The sequence below is a fragment of the Pyrgilauda ruficollis genome, unplaced genomic scaffold (assembly GCF_017590135.1).
Source record: "Pyrgilauda ruficollis isolate IOZ18807 unplaced genomic scaffold, ASM1759013v1 scaffold297, whole genome shotgun sequence".
Taxonomy (NCBI): domain Eukaryota; kingdom Metazoa; phylum Chordata; class Aves; order Passeriformes; family Passeridae; genus Pyrgilauda; species Pyrgilauda ruficollis.
Window position 1 is genome coordinate 8294 of NW_024524344.1, and position 16340 is coordinate 24633.

General features: G+C 53.1%; 1 long non-coding RNA gene across 1 annotated transcript; it reads right to left on the reverse strand.

Annotated features, from left to right (window-relative positions):
• Positions 1-11933: 11933 nt before the first annotated feature.
• On the reverse strand, positions 11934-14909 carry LOC121356385. Its single transcript, XR_005955550.1, has 2 exons — positions 14302-14909; positions 11934-12027 (listed from the first exon to the last, which is right to left on the reverse strand). It is a non-coding gene; the product is annotated as an uncharacterized LOC121356385 (long non-coding RNA).
• Between the last annotated feature and the right edge of the window lie 1431 nt (positions 14910-16340).

A 16340-nucleotide genomic window follows, 5' to 3' on the forward strand; every position in this document is an offset into this window, starting at 1 on the left:
TCTGGAAAGCCAGGAACACCCAGAACAGGGTGGATTTCCTCAGCCTCTGACTGATCCCAGAGATCCCACCCCAAACATTCCATGAGGGATCCATCAGCACGGGGCAGGCAGGGAGCAGCTGGGATCAGATGGAGCTGGGATCAGGTGGAGCTGGGATTAAATGGAACTGGGATTAGATGGAGCTGGGTTCAAATGGAGCTGGGATCAGATGGAGCAGGGATTAAGCAGGGATTCGATGGAGTGGGGATCAGATGGAGCTGGGATCAGAGGAGCTGGAATCAGGTGGAACTGGGATCAGGTGGAGCTGGGATTAGATCAAATGGAGCTGGGTGCAAATGGAGCAGGGGTCAGAGGAGCAGGGATCAGATCTAGCAGGGATCAGAGGAGCTGGGATCAGATGGAGCTGGGTTCAAATGGAGCTGGGATCAGACGGAGCTGAGATCAGAGGAGCAGGGATCAGGAATCTGCCTGCACAGCAAGGAAACACCCAGGCACAGGCAGAGGGACGCAGCAGCACCTCCGTGCTTGGGAATTAACCCAGCCCTGCCTGCGGAGGGAGAGTTCCCTCGAGGGCAGGAGGTTATCCAGGTCATCCCGGAGGAGCTGCTGCTGCAAAAGGGCATTTTGGGGGCGCTCCATCCTCGGCAGGATGGATGGATGTCAGAGCCTGCAGGAGCAGCCCATCCGTCTTGTCCAGCTGCCGGTGTTTTGGCTGGAGCAGATAGGAATTAGCGGCTGGGCAATGTTTGTTCTCACCAGGCAGGAGGGGAGGCTGACAGCGGGAGAAACGCGGGCCAGGAGAAAAAATAGCCCGGGAGAGGAGGAAGGAAGGGGAGGGGATGTGTGCAAACACAGAAACAAACACACGCCGCGCTGCGGGGATGAGCGGCGCAGGATGGAGAAGTGCCCCCGGCTCAGCCCACGCTGCAAACGCAGCACAGACAATTTTGGGAAAGGGGATGAGCCCGGCCCCGCAGCCCCTGGCAGCGGCGAGGTGGCTGCACGAGTGACAGCGGCGCGGAGGCGGAGGAGGAGGAGGAGGAGGAGGAGGGGGATGACGAGGAGCTCCTGTGACACACGCCAGCAGCTCCAGTGGCGGCTGCGTGGGTGGCAGAGCAGGCTGCGTGCCTGGCTCGCCTTTCCCAGGCACGAAGCAGCTCCCCCCGCACGGAGAAATGGTCATTAGGATGTGCCTGCTGCTGCTCCCAGCCCTGTCCATGCTGCCCCAGCCCTATCCCTGCTGCTGCTGTCATCCCTGTCCCTGCTGCTCCTGCCCCTGTCCCTGCTGCTGCTGTCATCCCTGTCCCTGCTGCTCCTGCCCCTGTCCCTGCTGCTGCTCTCATCTCTGTTCCTGCTGCTGTCCCAGCCCTGTCCCTGCTGCTGCTCCCAGCTCTGTCCCTGCCGTTCTCAGCCCTGTCCCTGCTGCTCCCATCTCTGTCCCTGCTGCTGCTCCCAGTCCTGTCCCTGCTGCTCCCAGCCCTGTCCCTGCTGCTCTCATCTCTGTCCCTGCTGCTCCTGCCCCTGTCCCTGCTGCTGCTGTCATCCCTGTCCCTGCTGCTCCTGCCCCTGTCCCTGCTGCTGCTCTCATCTCTGTTCCTGCTGCTGTCCCAGCCCTGTCCCTGCTGCTGCTCCCAGCTCTGTCCCTGCCGTTCTCAGCCCTGTCCCTGCTGCTCCCACCCTTGTCCTTGCTGCTGCTCTCATCCCTGTCCCTGCTGCTCCCAGCCCTGCCCCAGCCCCAGCTCCTCTCTGAATCCCTTTCCAAAGCACTGGAAGCTCCTGGTTCATTACTGGGGCAGGGTGGCACGGTGCCCGGGCAGCCAGATAGGGAGCACATCGTTAATTCCCGATAAAAAGACAGCAGCCAGAGCTGGGAAGGGTTTTGGGGCAGAGCAGGCTCTGCTTGGAGCACTGCTGACTCGGGGAGCAGCTTTGCTGGGGGATCCCAGTACAAACTGGTGTCACCTGGTGAGGACAAGATGCCCAGGCCGGGGGCACACAGAACACTGAATTTTGGGGAGGTTGGAGCCTCTCTGGTTACTCCAGAGCGTGGGATTTGAATAAACCTCAGCCCACCCGGCCCTGCCAGGTGTGGGCTCACTTTGGCTGGTGCTTTTCTCCCCTTCATCCCGAGGTCCTGCTTTCCCTCCTGGAAAGGGGGATTGTCCAGGCCCTGGGAGCTCTGGGTGCCCGTGGCAGCCTCGGGGAGAGCCTGCTGCAGGTATTGATCAGCCAATTCAGGTCAGCCTCAGCTGTTCTGCAGAGGATCAATCACCCCAGCCCGGCTCGCTGCAGCTTTAATCAGCGTGACAAAAGCTGAGCTGAGGGGGAGTTGGAGCTTGGCTTTGCCCTAGATAATTTTTTTTTTTTTTTTCCCTTTATCTCCTGCTCTGCTCCTGTTGGTGGAACAGGGAGAAGCTGGAGCAGGAAAACACTTGGGGTTTCGTGGTGCCGCAGCTCTGGGTGGGCAGGGAATGTCCAGAGAGTCCTGAAATGAATCCCAGTTACAGCACGAGGAGAGTTGGATTCTTTAAAGTATTTTTTTAAAAAAATATCTCCCTTTTGTACTGCTGGAGGCTGGAAACACCACCTGCGTGTGCTCTGCAGCAGAGACCTGAAATGAATCCCAGCACGAGGAGAGTTGCATTCTTAAAATAAGTTATTTTTTTAAAAAAATCTCCCCTTTGTGCTGCTGGAGGCTGGAAACGCCACCTGTGTATGCTCTGCAGGATCAGATCTGGGAACCTGGGGGTGGGGAGGGCAAAAAGCACCCAAAAGGCCAAGAACCCAGGTTTAGGATGTGTGACATCACATCCTCCTTCAGCACACAGGGAGGGACTTCACAAAAAAGCAATTTCTGTGGCCGGCTGTGTCCCTTTTCCTGCGGGGTGCCTGTGGAGGCCCAGAGCGCTGCTGTCCCCTCCCAGGGTGGCGTGTCACCCTCCCACAGCTCCCAGAGTGTCACAAGGAGCACCTGAGCTCCCTTCCCACCTGCCCAGGAGGGCAGAGCTGGCATCCAGCTGGGGTTTGTCACCCCCGTGATGGGGTTTGTCACCCCCCTGTGCTGGGGTTTGTCACCCCCCGTGCTGGGGTTTGTCACCCCTGTACTGGGGTTTGTCACCCCCTGTGCTGGGGTTTGTCACCCCCCGTGATGGGGTTTGTCACCCCCCATACTGGGGTTTGTCACCCCTGTGATGGGGTTTGTCACCCCCCTGTGCTGGGGTTTGTCACCCCCTGTGCTGGGGTTTGTCACCCCCCGTGATGGGGTTTGTCACCCTCGTACTGGGGTTTGTCACCCCCCGTGATGGGGTTTGTCACCCCTGTACTGGGGTTTGTCACCCCTGTACTGGGGTTTGTCACCCCTGTACTGGGGTTTGTCACCCCTGTACTGGGGTTTGTCACCCCTGTACTGGGGTTTGTCACCCCTGTACTGGGGTTTGTCACCCCTGTACTGGGGTTTGTCACCCCTGTACTGGGGTTTGTCACCCCTGTACTGGGGTTTGTCACCCCTGTACTGGGGTTTGTCACCCCTGTACTGGGGTTTGTCACCCCTGTACTGGGGTTTGTCACCCCTGTACTGGGGTTTGTCACCCCTGTACTGGGGTTTGTCACCCCTGTACTGGGGTTTGTCACCCCTGTACTGGGGTTTGTCACCCCTGTACTGGGGTTTGTCACCCCTGTACTGGGGTTTGTCACCCCTGTACTGGGGTTTGTCACCCCTGTACTGGGGTTTGTCACCCCTGTACTGGGGTTTGTCACCCCTGTACTGGGGTTTGTCACCCCTGTACTGGGGTTTGTCACCCCTGTACTGGGGTTTGTCACCCCTGTACTGGGGTTTGTCACCCCTGTACTGGGGTTTGTCACCCCTGTACTGGGGTTTGTCACCCCTGTACTGGGGTTTGTCACCCCTGTACTGGGGTTTGTCACCCCTGTACTGGGGTTTGTCACCCCTGTACTGGGGTTTGTCACCCCTGTACTGGGGTTTGTCACCCCTGTACTGGGGTTTGTCACCCCTGTACTGGGGTTTGTCACCCCTGTACTGGGGTTTGTCACCCCTGTACTGGGGTTTGTCACCCCTGTACTGGGGTTTGTCACCCCTGTACTGGGGTTTGTCACCCCTGTACTGGGGTTTGTCACCCCTGTACTGGGGTTTGTCACCCCTGTACTGGGGTTTGTCACCCCTGTACTGGGGTTTGTCACCCCTGTACTGGGGTTTGTCACCCCTGTACTGGGGTTTGTCACCCCTGTACTGGGGTTTGTCACCCCTGTACTGGGGTTTGTCACCCCTGTACTGGGGTTTGTCACCCCTGTACTGGGGTTTGTCACCCCTGTACTGGGGTTTGTCACCCCTGTACTGGGGTTTGTCACCCCTGTACTGGGGTTTGTCACCCCTGTACTGGGGTTTGTCACCCCTGTACTGGGGTTTGTCACCCCTGTACTGGGGTTTGTCACCCCTGTACTGGGGTTTGTCACCCCTGTACTGGGGTTTGTCACCCCTGTACTGGGGTTTGTCACCCCTGTACTGGGGTTTGTCACCCCTGTACTGGGGTTTGTCACCCCTGTACTGGGGTTTGTCACCCCTGTACTGGGGTTTGTCACCCCTGTACTGGGGTTTGTCACCCCTGTACTGGGGTTTGTCACCCCTGTACTGGGGTTTGTCACCCCTGTACTGGGGTTTGTCACCCCTGTACTGGGGTTTGTCACCCCTGTACTGGGGTTTGTCACCCCTGTACTGGGGTTTGTCACCCCTGTACTGGGGTTTGTCACCCCTGTACTGGGGTTTGTCACCCCTGTACTGGGGTTTGTCACCCCTGTACTGGGGTTTGTCACCCCTGTGCTGGGGTTTGTCACCCCGGCTGGCTGCAGGCACGGGGATGTGGCAGTCCTGCCCCGGAATGGGATCCGGGAGGAGTGGTGAGCAGAAAAATCCCAAAATACCCCGGAGACATTCCCAAAAAACCCACCAAGAACACCCCAAAAACACCCCCAAAAAACCCCTGAAAACATCCCCAAAAATACCCCAAAACACACCTAAAATATCCCCCAAAACCATCCCCAAAATCATGCTAAAAACACCCCCAGAAACACCTCGAAAACACCCTAAAAACCTCCTAAAACACCCCTGAAAACACACCCTAAGCACCACTGAAAACACCCCCAGAAACACCAAAAACCACCCCAAAATACCCACAAAACATCCCCAAAAAACCCCACCAAAAACATTCCCAAAAAACACCTGAAACATCGCCAAAAAACCCCAAAAAACACCCCTAGACACACCCAAAACACCCCAAACAACCCCTGAAACATTCCCAAAAATAAGCCCAAAACACCCCCAGAAACACACGGGAACTGCCCCGAAATGTCCCCAAAAACACCCCCAAAAACTTCAGACTCCTTTTGGCACCGCCACTCTCACTCTCTCCTCACCTCGCTCTTCTCTCCTCTCCTCTCTGGGGTTTTTTTGGGTTTTTTTTGGTTTTTTTTTGGTTTTTTTTTTTTTTTTTCCTTTGTTTTTTTTTTTTTTTTTCCTTTGTTTTTTTTTTTTTTTTTCCTTTGTTTTTTTTTTTTTTTTTCCTTTGTTTTTTTTTTTTTTTTTCCTTTTTTTTTTTTTTTTTTTTTGTTTTTTTTTTTGTGTTTTTTTTTTGTTGGTTTTATGGTTTGTTTTTGGTTTGGCTTTGCTTTGTTTGGGTTTTTTTAATCGTTCTTTTAATGGGTTTTTTAATGTTGGGGTTTTTTTGTTTGTTTGCTTGGTTGGTTGGTTGGGTTTTTTTATTATTTTGTTTTGTTTTGGGGTTTTTTTGGTTTTGTTTTTTGGTGGGGTTTTTTTTGTTTTTTGGTGGGTTTTTTTGGGGTTTTTTTTTTTTTGGGTTGGGGTTTTTTTTTGTTGTTGTTTGTTTTCTGGATTTTTTTTTTTTTTTTTTTTTTTTTTTTTTTTTTTTTTTTTTTTTTGTTTTGTTTTTGGTGGTTTTTTTTACTTTATGGCTGGAATTTGTCCCCGTCGCGTTGACCCTGACACAGACAAACACCAGCCGTGCCCTCGATTGCCCGGGCAGTTTCACGGGCAGCAGCCCTTCCCTGCGTGCTCGCAAGGAGCTCAGCAGGGCAGGGGAGGCTCCGCCTGTGCCTGCACAGGGAACTGGGAATCTCGCCCTCCTGGGCTGGACTTTCACCCCAAACTGGTGCTGGCCGCGTGGGCAAACACCTGGGCTCCATCCCCCGAGGGAGAAAAGCGATTTTAGGGCTCTTAACCCGTCCCTGATGGGCAAAATCCCAGCGGAGAGGCACCGAGATCCCACTTTATTCCAGGATTGCTTCTTTCCCAGCTGGAAATTTTCTCCCGTGCCTCGTGTGGCTGCTGGCACCCCACACACCTCCCCTATCTGGTTTTAGACCTGCAGCCCGGCAAGCAGCTGGTCTGAAATGGTGCTGGCCCACATCTGGCTGGGTGGGCAAACACCTGGGCTCCATCCCCTGTGTCCTTCTGGTTTTTTTTGGCTTCTCCCAGCCAATAGGGCATTTCTGGGCTTAAAATATCTGGTTTTAGACCTGCAGCCCGGCAGGCAGCTGGGGGCCTGCGGACAGCTCTGCTCCTGCTGCTGTGTAATGGGATTTAACTGGAGACAGAGGGGCTGAGCGTGGCTGGGATGGGTAAATAACCATTTCTGAGGCACGTCCCCTCCAGCAGCAGCCTGGCGATGGCCCTGGCTGTGCCGGGGCTGTTTGTTCACTCCAGGAACTGAGCTTGGCATTAATTGGGAGAGCAAATGCGGCGCTGGATCCGTGGAAATGCGCCTCGGGTTTACGGCCCCCTCTTCCATTTGCCAGTTAAAAAAGTAGTGCAAACATTTAAACACCAGTGGCAGTAAAGATAAAAATGTAACTTTGATTAGATAAAGGCTGGAGATACTCCTATTTACACCTGGACCATAACCTTTGTTTGCCTCGATTGCTGGAGGCCACTCGAGTGCAGCAGCAGAGATTTCCTGGGGGCCCAGACACCTCCTGGTGCCAAATGGGGTGTGGGGACAGCACCCCGGGCTTGGGACCCTCCTGCAGGAGGGGAAGGGGCTCTCCTTGGGCTGGGAGCTGGTTTGGGGCTCTGGGTGGGATGGGAGCTGGTTTTGGGGGCTCTGGTTGGGATGGGATCTGGTTTTGGGGCTCTGTTTGGGCTGGGAGCTGTTTTGGGGGCTCTGGTTTGGGTGGGAACTGGTTTTGGGGGCTCTGCTTGGGCTGGGAGCTGTTTTTGGGGCTCTGTTTGGGCTGGGAGCTGTTTTTGGGGCTCTGGTTTGGGTGGCAGCTGTTTTCGGGGTGGGGTGTTCCCTCCACACGGGGATCCCACGGGGCTGTGGGGACGGGGTCCTGCAGCAGGGACAGCTCGGGGTGGGGACACCTGCAGCAGGTGCAGCAAGCTGTGGCAGATGTGCTGCCTGTGCAGGGTTTATGGGGGTGCTCGGGGGGTCTTTGGGGTGGGGATGGCTCAGGGAGCAGTGAGGAGTGGGAGACACTGGGACATGTGGGGACATTGGGACTGCAGAGGTCTGGGGACAGGGAAAGCAGAGATTTGGGGACATTGGGACAGCAGAGTCTGGGGGGATTGGGAGAGGAGAGATGTGGGGATGGGGACAGCAGAGAATTGGGGACATTGGGATTGCAGAGATCTGGGGACATTGGGGTTGCAGAAATTTGGGGACATGGGGGCAGCAGAGATCTGGGGATTGGGATAGCAGAAATTTGGGGACATGGGAAAAGCAGAGATCTGGGGATTGGGATTGCAGAAATTTGGGCACTGGGATTGCAGAGATCTGGGGACATTGGGGCAACAGAGGTCTGGGGTTTGGGACAGCAGAGATCTGGGGACATGGGGACAGCAGAGAATTGGGGACGTTGGGACAGCAGAGATCTGGGGGCATTGGGATAGCAGAAATTTGGGGACATGGGAAAAGCAGAGATCTGGGGATTGGGATTGCAGAAATTTGGGCACTGGGATTGCAGAGATCTGGGGACACTGGGGCAGCAGAGAATTGGGGACATTGGGAGAGGAGAGATCTGGGGACATGGGGACAGCAGAGATCTGGGGGTTGGGATAGCAGAAATTTGGGCACTGGGCTTGCAGAGATCTGGGGATTGGGACAGCAGAGATCTGGGGGTTGGGATAGCAGAAATTTGGGCACTGGGATTGCAGAGATCTGGGGACACTGGGGCAGCAGAGAATTGGGGACATTGGGACAAGAGAGATCTGGGGACATGGGGACAGCAGAGATCTGCTGTCCCTGCTCCTCGGGGGCTCCGGAGGGGGACAGGATGCCCAGTGCCTGGTGGGGGAAGGGTGGGATGTCACATGCCTGGAGCTGTGGCGAGGCAGGAGCAAAGGGCACTTCCCTGGGATCCACATCCCAGCCGAGGTCGGTCACAGCAGCCTCCGCCTCCCCGCGAGCTGACGTGCAATTAATTAATTAGCAGTGTCCCCACAGCCTGATCAGCACGGCCAAACCCACAGCCTGATGTCCCAGGGCTTGGCAGAGGGACAGACCCTCCCATCCCTTCCCCAGGGGACACCAGCACCGCAGAAATCCCTTTTTTTTTTTTGGCTGTTCCCTTTTTTTTTGGCCGTTCCCTTTTTGTTTTTTTGGCTGTCCCCTGCTGCCAGCGAGGTTAAAGCAGTGCAGCCCCGTGGCCCTGGTGGCACTGCCCGCCTGCAAGCCACGTGTCAAGGGCACAGAGAAGCAGGCCTTGGGGACATGGTGGCACATGCCTGGGTCTGGTTTTCTTTTTTTTAATTTTTTTTTTTTTTTTTTTTGCCTGCGTCAAGCGAGCGGATTCCATTTTAATGTCACGCCCGTGCTGTGCGGTGGTGGGACATTCCTCCCAGCGTTGCCATGTGAGGCCAGGCCGGTGTTTGGCTGCCCTTAAAGAGCTTTATCAGTTCCTGAAGTCACTTTGCAAACAGCGGCAGCCAAGGAGCCGGGGAGGGGGGTGAGGGGCAGCCAGGAGGAGGAGGAGGAGGAGGGGGGAGAGGAGGGAGGAAAAGCCAAGCAGGAAGAAAAAGCGCTTTGTTAATTTTAACGGGGTGTGTTACGTTCCTCCTTCATCTGGCAGATATGCCACACTCGGCGATGACAAGCTTTATGGAGCCCCCGGCCACCCCGAGCCCCCCCAGGCTCGTTAAGCCCCCCCTGGCCGGCAAAGCCCGGCTTTGCAGCCCTGCCAGGCCGGGCTGAAGCGCGGCTCTGTTTCCATCACGGAAAAGCCTCCGGGCGCATATTTTTGTAATTATGCTCTTTCTGCTCAGCAGTTTTTGCAGCTGTGATGACACTTGGGTGTCGCCCCCTGGTTTCTCACGCTCTCCCTGCCAAGGCTGGGCCGCCGGCCAGCGGCCGAGGTCACCCGGTGGCCCCGGTGGCCCCCGCGCCGCCCGCACGCGCTCGGGGACGGCGCTTGGCCGCCGGCGGCGGTGGCAGCGGGCCAGGGGTCCTCCCCACGGCCACTCCAGGCGGGATGGAAGGCTGGAACGGCGAGATCCGGGAGCAGGGATGGGGCTGCGTCCCTCCCAGGTCACAGGAAGGGGCCACAGCGGCCGCTCTGCTCCCGGCTGCCGGCCCCAGCACGTGGCCGGAGGGTTCTGGAACGTCTCCAGCCGGGGAGGCGCCGCGCCCTGCTCCGGCTGCCTGGCGCGGAGCTCACCATGAGCTGCTTCCTCAGCGTCAGGTGGAGCTTCCCGTGCGGCCGGCTCTGCCTGCTGCCGCTCTGCCAAGGGCACCAGCGAGCAGAGCCTGGATGGGTCCCTGCAGGGCCTGGATCCATCCATCCCCATCCATTCCATCCCTGCAGGGCCTGGATCCATCCATTCCCATCCATCCCCATCCCTGCAGGGTCTGGATCCATCCATCCCCATCCATCCCCTCCTGCAGGGCCTGGATCCATCCATTCCATCCCTGCAGGGCCTGGATCCATCCATTCCATCCCTGCAGGGCCTGGATCCATCCATCCCCATCCCTGCAGGGCCTGGATCCATCCATCCCCATCCCTGCAGGGCCTGGATCCATCCATCCCCCTCCTGCAGGGCCTGGATCCATCCATCCATCCCCTTCCCTGCTGATTCTGATCCCATCCCCTCCATCCCCATCCCTGCAGGTCCCGATCCCATCCCTTCCCTCTCTCCCTCCTCACAGCCATGGATAAGTCATGATGCTCCCATCCCTCCAGCCAAGAGGAACTTTCCCCTTTCCTCTTTCCCCTTTTCCTTTTCTGCTTCCCCTTCCCCCTCCCCCTTTTCCTGTTCCCCTTTCCCCTTCCCCCTTCCTTTCCCCTTCCCTCTTTCCCCTTCCCTATTCCCTTTCCTCCTTTCCCCTTCCCCCTTTCCCCTTCCCTATTCCCTTTCCTCCTTTCCCCTTCCCTATTCCCTTTCCTCCTTTCCCCTTCCCCCTTCCCTTTCCTCCTTTCCCCTTCCCTATTCCCTTTCCTCCTTTCCCCTTCCCCCTTTCCCCTTCCCTATTCCCTTTCCTCCTTTCCCCTTCCCCCTTTCCCCTTCCCTATTCCCTTTCCTCCTTTCCCCTTCCCTATTCCCTTTCCTCCTTTCCCCTTCCCTATTCCCTTTCCTCCTTTCCCCTTCCCTATTCCCTTTCCTCCTTTCCCCTTCCCCCTTTCCCCTTCCCTATTCCCTTTCCTCCTTTCCCCTTCCCTATTCCCTTTCCTCCTTTCCCCTTCCCTATTCCCTTTCCTCCTTTCCCCTTCCCTATTCCCTTTCCTCCTTTCCCCTTCCCCCTTTCCCCTTCCCTATTCCCTTTCCTCCTTTCCCCTTCCCTATTCCCTTTCCTCCTTTCCCCTTCCCTATTCCCTTTCCTCCTTTCCCCTTCCCTATTCCCTTTCCTCCTTTCCCCTTCCCCCTTTCCCCTTCCCTATTCCCTTTCCTCCTTTCCCCTTCCCTATTCCCTTTCCTCCTTTCCCCTTCCCTATTCCCTTTCCTCCTTTCCCCTTCCCTATTCCCTTTCCTCCTTTCCCCTTCCCCCTTTCCCCTTCCCTATTCCCTTTCCTCCTTTCCCCTTCCCTATTCCCTTTCCTCCTTTCCCCTTCCCTATTCCCTTTCCTCCTTTCCCCTTCCCTATTCCCTTTCCTCCTTTCCCCTTCCCCCTTTCCCCTTCCCTATTCCCTTTCCTCCTTTCCCCTTCCCTATTCCCTTTCCTCCTTTCCCCTTCCCTATTCCCTTTCCTCCTTTCCCCTTCCCTATTCCCTTTCCTCCTTTCCCCTTCCCCCTTTCCCCTTCCCTATTCCCTTTCCTCCTTTCCCCTTCCCTATTCCCTTTCCTCCTTTCCCCTTCCCTATTCCCTTTCCTCCTTTCCCCTTCCCTATTCCCTTTCCTCCTTTCCCCTTCCCCCTTTCCCCTTCCCTATTCCCTTTCCTCCTTTCCCCTTCCCTATTCCCTTTCCTCCTTTCCCCTTCCCTATTCCCTTTCCTCCTTTCCCCTTCCCTATTCCCTTTCCTCCTTTCCCCTTCCCCCTTTCCCCTTCCCTATTCCCTTTTAGGGGGAGAGGGGATCTTTAGTGGGGGGTCTGCAGTGGGATTTTTAGGGAGGGGGGGATCTACAGGGAGAGGGGGGATCTGTAGGGGGGATCTGCAGGGGGATCTTTAGGGAGAGGGGGGTCTGCAGAGAGAGGGGGGTCTCCAGTGGAATCTTTTGGGAGAGGGGGGGTCTGCAGGAGCCTGACCCCACTGCCCCTCCCTCCCTGAGCCCCGCCGTGCCCCTGAGCAGGGGCATTTCCAGCCCTAGGGAAGGGTTCTGCCCCCAAAACTCGGCCTCTCTTGAACATCAGCCACTGCAAGGGAGCAAATTCCCTCCCTGCCTCAGTTTCCCCTTCCCCTGATTTATGGGCTGGGGTTCCTGGGAGGAGGAGCAGCTCCTTTGCCCTTCCCAGATGTTTTTGCAGTCGGAGCCTGGAGGAAAATGAACATTTATTGGCCGTAAAGCACTCGGGGAATTTGCACCGCTGATTTCTTGGAGTGAAGATGCTCAGCACTGGCATTTCCCATTCCCTAAAAAAAAATAAAGGAAAAAAGGGATCATAAAGAGCAATGTGGGAATTTCAGGCTGAAGGGATTGGAGAGGAGAGGAGGCTCCGAGGTGACCTCGTGGTGGCCTTCCAGGACCTGAAGGATGGAGTGGCAGGAGAAGAGGGAACGCTCCCAGTAAAATAACGGATCTGCAGATGGGATATTGGGAAGGAATCGCTCCCAGGGAGGGCTGGGATGGGATTCCCAGAGCAGCTGGGGCTGCGCCTGGATCCCTGGCAGTGCCCAAGGCCTGGCACAGCGGGAGGTGTCCCTGCCACCTCTCTTGAAATCCCCTCCAGCCCAAAGCACGGCAGCAGTTTGTGGTGCAGATCCCCAGGAAAACGTGCAGGGATCCAAGCTCTGATCCGTCCGTTTCTGGAAAAGGAGGGCCAGAGTCTCCATCTCTCCAGTGCCAAGTGGATTTCCTGCAGAAATGGGAATCCTGGAATGGTTTGGGCTGGAAGGGACCTCAAAGGTCATTTAATTACATTTAATTTAGCGAAATCAATGCACTTAAGCATCAATTAAGTAGGAAAATCCAGGTTTTCTTTCCACAGGGAGCTTTCCCTCTGGTGCCACTTGCAGATTGAGCAGCCAGACCCACCAAAATCCCCCTCTGGAATCACAAAAGATCCTCTCTGGACACCAGGTTATTTTGCATGACCACTAAAGCTTTTTTCTTTATAATAGAAATATATAAAAAGAATATATTCATTTATATATATATACAAATTATAGAAATATTAAAATATTTTAGATATAAAAAGATACATTATATAATATATTTTATATTAAATTAGTAATATATTTGTTAATGTATTAAGATATTAATATATTATGATATATATTTATATAAATATATTTTTATTTATTTATTTAAATATTTAAATATATATATATTAATTTTTTTTTTTTTAAGAATATAAGTTCCAACTCCAAGCTGATTTTTCTGCTGACTCCAGGAGCTGAAACCTGGATGAAAACCACTCCAGGATGGGAAAAGCTCTGCAGAAATGAGGCTCAGCAGCAGCAGGCTCGCCCTGAAAACTCAATCTTCCCCAGATCAGGGACAGGGCAGGAGCCAGCAGCTCTGAAGGAGCTCACCAAAGTGCTCTCATTTATTCTTATTACCAAGCCTTGCATGCCAGCTTCCCTGGAAAGCTCTTCTGGAAAAATATCCAGAAGGAAATTAGATTTTAAAAAAAAAAAAAAAAAAGTCAATCAGAGCCTCCCTCTCCCCCAACAATTCACAAATCAGCTGGCTCAGACCCAGCTCATTTCTGGCTGGGATTTATGGGTGAGGGGCTGGGCTGGTTCCTCATTTCCCAGGTGGAATTCACTCTGGAGACTTCCTGGAGCTCAGGGTTGGTGCTGGCCTGTGGCACCAGGGATTTCCCCCTGACTTTTGGGGTGTTCCACTGGATATTTTCTCTCTCTGAGTTTTGGGGTGTTCACTGAATATTTCCTCTCCCTCGGTTTTGGGGTGTTCCACTGGATAATTTTCTCTCTCTCAGTTTTGGGGTGTTCCACTGGATATTTTCCCTCCATGAGTTTTCGGGTGTTAGCTGGATATTTTCAAACCTCCCTCAGTTTTGGGGTGTTCCACTGGATATTTTCTCTGTCTTGAGTTTTGGGGTGTTCACTGGATATTTTCCCTCCCATATTTTTGGGGTGTTCCATGGGATATTTTGCCTCCCTCAGTTTTGGGGTGTTCCACTGGATGTTTCCCTCCAGTGCTGGGGTGTTCCCCTCCCTGAGTTTTGGGGTGTTCCACTGGCTATTTCCCTCAGTTTTGGGGTGTTCACTGGATGTTTTCCCTCAGTTTTGGGGTGTTCCACGGGATATTTTCCCTCCCTGAGTTTTGGGGTGTTCCACTGGCTATTTCCCTCAGTTTTGGGGTGTTCACTGGATGCTTTCCCTCCCTCAGTTTCGGGGTGTTCCACGGGATATTTTTCCCCTTTTCAGTCACCCCCCAGCCCTGGCTGGCTCCATCCCTGTTCCAGCAGCTCCAGAGGACTCCCAGCACAGTTAATTTGGCTTTTCCATGAATATTTTAGTCCAAAGGCTTCAGCTGGAGCTGGGAGCAGAGCCTCTGGTCTGGCCTTGGACTCGAGGCCATGCTCAGGGAATGCTGCAATTAAAACTCCTCTGTCTTTAACGAACCTCTCCCTAATTTGACCCCTCCGTGCTCAGCCATTCCCAGGAATATTCCCAGAAAATCTGACCCAGCAGAAGCAGGAATGTCACAGCACTCACCGCGGAACAAGCAGCAGAATGTGATTTTTTTTTTTTCCTAATTTTTCCCCCTGAGAATATTCTCGGGGCAGCTTCATTTTCCCTGCCGGGACGAGTGGCAATACCAGGGATGAGAATTCCAGAATTCCAGAGCCACCATGCCAGGTTTAATGATCCTCCCTGCAGGAACGGCGGCTGCGGGCAGAGCTTTGGGATCAGCTCCGGCTCTTCCTCCCTCCCCCTTTTCGGGGTTGCTCAATATTCCCCGGTGATTTTCCCCCTGGCTGGTGCCGCTGTTATAAATAGGCTGCTCATGCATTTATTATCTGCTCCTTTGGAGGCACAGTGTGACACAGCCCTGCCTCTTCCCGGCCCAGAATGCTTCTCCAAACTCCCAATAAATCAGGAATTGCTCCTTGTCGAAAAAGGGGGTGAACGGTGAGAAATCCACGTTTAGAAAGAACTTGCAGATCTCCCCGTCCCAAACAGCTCCAGAGCAGGGACAGGACTCAGAGAACTGCCAGGGACAATTTGGGAAAGGGACAGAGAAGTCCTGGAGCGTTTTTATGGTGCCAATGTTCATGGGGTGTCTCTACTCATGTTTTGGGGCTTCCTTCCTTTGGTTTTTATTTTTATTTTTCTCCTGCCCTTTAAATTTTTTTGTCTTCACCAATTTTTATTTATTTATTTTATTTATAATTTATAATGTTTATAATTTATATTTTATATATTATGTTACATTAGGTTGCATTATATTATATTATATTGTGTTGTATTATGTTATATTTTTATTATATTCTTATTATATTCTTATTATATTCATATGTTATATTATATTATATTCTTGTTATATTAATATATTATATTAATATATTATATTATATTATATTATATTATATTATATTATATTATATTATATTATATTATATTATATTATATTATATTATATTATATTATATTATATTATATTATATTATATTATATTATATTATATTATATTATATTATATTATATTATATTAATCCCACTGATCCCATCCCACTGATCCCATCCCACTGATCCCATCCCACTGATCCCATCCCATCCCACTGATCCCATCCCATCCCATCCCATCCCATCCCATCCCATCCCAAATCTCCCAATGACCTTTCCCAGGCTGGGAGGGCTCCCTTTGCTCCCCAGGCTCTCCCTCCATCCCCGAGCTCACAAATATTACAAACATTTCAAACAATAAACACTTTTAATAACTCTGCCCCACCACAGAGTCCATTCTGCTCCACTAAACGACTCTGACAGGACTTTTTCCCCTTTTTCCCTTTTTCCCCTGCCCTGCTTCCCTTCTCCTGCCCCGATTCCAGGAGCTCCAGAGGGAAAGGAGCCAGGCACAATGGCCTCACTCCTCTTTTGTTTCAGCCTTGATTTACCCCCTCCGTTTTAAAGACCCTCCTGAATAATTCAGTGTTATCACTCAGGATCACGCTGGATTATTACAAGGCTTCCTTCCCTCCCATCCTCCCCCCTCCTCCTCTTCCTCCTCCCCCCCCCTTCCCATAACCTTTAAATTCCTTTCACACGTGAATGGGTTCAAAGGAAGTCGCGGAAGGCAAACACACAACGAGGAGGTTGCTGCTCTGCCCCTCCGCTGTCAGCTTGATAAATATAATGTGTCACCAATTAAAAACCCATTGCCATTCTGCTGCTGCAGCCCGGCCTCGTTAGGGCCCTCCTCCCGGGGTGGCTCCCGGGAGCTGCTGCTATCATTGTCGATAACACAGCCGCTGCGTTTTTCCCATCCCGGGCCATTTCAGGCCTCCACATTGGCATGTAAATAAGTTATTCACCCGGCATCACTTGCTGATAGAAAAATGACCGTGAAACTCTTTGATTTTGGGTTTGCTCTTGTCACCGGCGCACAATGAAATCAAGAGTTGCAGTTTTCTGGCTGGGGCTTGTGGAGGGCTTTTATTATTTTTTTTTTTCCCTCCCTTTTTTTTTTTTTTTTTTTTTTTTTTGCCTTTTCTCTTTCCCAACTCTCCCCTTGCAGCATTTGTATGGAAATG